The sequence below is a fragment of the Lagopus leucura genome, unplaced genomic scaffold (assembly GCF_019238085.1).
Source record: "Lagopus leucura isolate 7727_CA_CO unplaced genomic scaffold, USGS_WTPT01 Super-Scaffold_100018, whole genome shotgun sequence".
Classification (NCBI taxonomy): Eukaryota; Metazoa; Chordata; class Aves; order Galliformes; family Phasianidae; genus Lagopus; species Lagopus leucura.
This window is the reverse complement of record NW_024962272.1, coordinates 3861808-3865471: the sequence shown is the minus strand read 5'-3', so window position 1 is coordinate 3865471 and position 3664 is coordinate 3861808.

The following is a 3664-nucleotide window of genomic DNA, read 5'->3' as shown; positions in this document are numbered from 1 at the left end:
ATTGATGATGATGCTGAATGTGTCTGGACCCATCACATATGTCTGGGGAATATTGCAAATTACAGGCTCCCACCAGACTTAGTGCTGCTGATGACAACCCGCTGAGCTCTCCCAGTCAGCCAGTTTGATATCCACTTCACTGTCCACTCATCTGTGCCACACACTCTAAGTTTTGTAATAAAGATGCTGTGGAAGATGGTGTCAAGTGCCTTGCCGGAATCAAGGAACACAGCATCTACTGCTCTCCTGGTATCTACCCAGACAGTTTTGACATCACAGAACACTACCAGGTTGGACAAGCATGATTTTCCTGTGGTGAGTCTATGCTGTCTACTCCTGGTAACCTTCTTCTCTTCCAATTGCTTGGAGAGGGTATCCAAAACAAGTTATTCCATCACCTTTCTGGGAACAGAGGTAAGGCTGACTGGTCTGTAGTTTCCTGGATCTGCCTCCTTGCCCTTTTTGAAGACTGGAGTGACATTGGATATGCTCCAGTCTTCAGACACCTCTCCTGCTCGCCAAGATCTTTCAAAGATGACAGGGAGTGGTTCAGCAGTCACCTCTACCATCTCCCTCACTTTTACTGCTGACATACTTTAAAAATACCTTTCTTATTATCTTTTTATCCCACCTTTGCATGGTGAGCCTTAGCCTTCCTCACTGCATCTCTACAGGCCCTGAAAATATTCCTGTATTCTTCCCAGATGGACATCCCCCATTTTCCCACATTTCATCTTTCCCACACCTCCATCTTTCTTTTTAGTTTATCCATGAGTTCCTTACTCATCCACACAGGCCTCCTAACACCCTTCCCTGATTTCCTAATGTTAGTGATGCACTAATCTTGAGTTTGGAAGAAGGGGTGTTTAAGTGTCAACCAGATTCCATGGTTTCCTCATTGTATTGTATTGTATTGTATTGTTCTATATTGTATTTATTTTTCCCTATAACTAGCAACAGCCCCAGAAGGCTTGCTTGAAGGCTTGCTTGAATGGAAACTATTCAAAGATACCTTAGGAAAATGACATTTTGCTCTGCATTAGACTGAAGCTGAAGATGCATCTGAAAGATCAATCTCAGTTATAAATTTATTCAGCAGAACAAGGCTAGCATTTTCAAAGATGCCTGCAAGACTTAGATACTGGACTTAGTGAATCTATGTCACAACGAACATTTAATCTCAGTCTTAGGGGTAAGTTTATAGAAGTTTTCTTAAGATTCAAGCATGAGCATAAAATGGAGCAAGAAGATGCTTGAAAGCTAAGACACAGGAGAAAAAAAAGGTCAAATGAAATCTTTAATGTGCCTAGCTAGAGCTGCCTCAAGATAGAGCTGCCTCAAGATAGAGCTGCCTTAAGATGGAGCTGCCTCAGTCTCCCAGGCAATAAACGGTACCTGAGGAAATGGCCACAAGTTCTGCCAGGAAAGATTTAGATTAGACAAAAAGAAGAACTTCTCTCAGAGAGTGGTCAGACACTGGAATGGCACTTGGAGGTGGTGGAGTCACCGTCCCTGGCAGTGTTCTGGAGGCATCTGGATGAGGTGCTAAAATATGGGTTAGTAGTTTATGTAATCTCAGCGTCAATACTAATGCAAAGGCAGACATTAACACAATGTGGATTTGATACATAATAAACACGACATGTTGCCATGTTTTTATTCCTATCCAATAGTAACGTGAGGTATGGAAATCTGGTGTCACACATTATTCTTGTGCCATCCTTTTGTTGTTCACTTGTATGTAATTTCTGATCAGTAAATTAAGTAACATATCTTCTGAAACACCAATGCATGTAATGCTTTAAGTCCACCAGGACAAGTACCAGTTACACTATTTCTAGCAACAGCATTATGGGTAGACCATTCACTCAAGATATGAGAAAATAAAGCTCCTGTACAGTCCAGTTGTGAAGAGTATAGTATATATGAGCTATTTTGTGCCCATTTGAACTCATGATTTCTGCCAGTGTACAAGTAACTCTGTATTTGATCCCTTTGCTTAATGACTTGCAGAAATAAAGGGCCATTACGGAGGCAAAAGCAGTGAGTCTAATACTGAGGATACTGTCATCTTCCATCAGTGTCCAACACTGGATGAGTTTTGGCACAGTATGCAGTATTTTCATGCATCAAAATGTGAATTCCTCATAAATTTGTTTGTGTAATGCGTTAATTTATTAATATCTGGACATAAAAACAAACACATAGTCAGAACATTTTGAAAATCACAAAAAAAGTTTTTGTTTATGTGTACAAATTCTTTTGCAAACTGTCAAAATCATTATGCTGATTTTCATGGTGTTTAATATGTTTTTTAACTACACTTAACTACATAACTGCATTTAACTACATTTAACTACTGTATGCAATACCTCCATGTGTCTATAACTTTATATTGTGTTGTATCTATGATATTAATTAGTAGTGAGTTAAACTAATGTTGTTAACATGGGTGTTGGAAGTCTGGATTTAAAGAACTGACAAGTCTATAGTCTGCATCTTATTATTATATTTTTTAATGATATCTTATTTCTGAGAGAGTACATCATAGCTTATATACATGCATATATGCAGTTATGCAACATAAAAGACTCTGTAGGAAGTCCTGAGGTCCGCAAAGGCGGAGCATGGTCTTCTTGACCTGTTAATCGTCTCTTCCAGGTATAAAGCAAGACTGTGAAGTTCTGCAGTCTATTTCAAGGCTGAAAAATGGAAAAACTGAAAGTTTCATAGGTACTGGAAAATAAAGTTAGAATAGAGACCACCATATGCCCTTTATAGCATGCTGTTTTAGGTCTGAGTAGAGAAGTTTGTCCATAAGCAAACAGCAAAAAAATGTCAATAATTTAGCCTCTGAGTTGAAAAAGCATCAAGGACATACATTACTGAAACTTCTCATTTCCTGATGCTTCAAACATCCTGCTGCCTGCTCAGATAATTTTCTCCATTCTTAATAAAGACTGTTCCCTGTATTGTAGTCTGTTGGTATTCAGATTATGAGTGACACTATCAAACGTAAATAACAAGAAAACATCATTGTTTCATGTCATAATATTGGCCATTTTGGGAATGTGTGATGTAGTATTGCCTGTCAAATTTTCTGTGATTAACTTAAAAAAAGAACTTCTAAGGAAAGGGCTAATATGCAAGACATTTACTTAAATTTTTGGCAGTTTAAGATCAAAATGCTCTGGACTGTTTGTCCTTGGGTTATACTTTTTTAACCAAGTAGTGGTTGGTTTAAGCATAAAGGATTCTCACTATGAAAAATCTGTTCATCTAAGGTAACTGAATTATTGTTTTCCATAGTTCCATTTTAAATTAAAAAAAAATAAATTGCAAAAGTGTGACATAAATAAAAGTGGCCTAATGTAATTTGAGAAAAAAATTCTAAGTGCAATTTTGTTTGCAGTGTTTGCAGAGCTTAAATAAATGAATAAATAAATCTATTCAGAACTGCACGCTTAGTTCTTTAAAAAACTCATAAATACCTAATTTCACTTTAACTTGCTCTGGATTTTTGCAGCAGCTTTCTTTTGTTCTTCATGCGTTACTGCTCCTTTCAATCCAACCCCCCATACCACATGCTCTGCATTTTCCCCGTTTCCATTTCAACCTTCTAAGAACTGCTCTAAGTACATTGAGAACACTGCAACACGTTCCA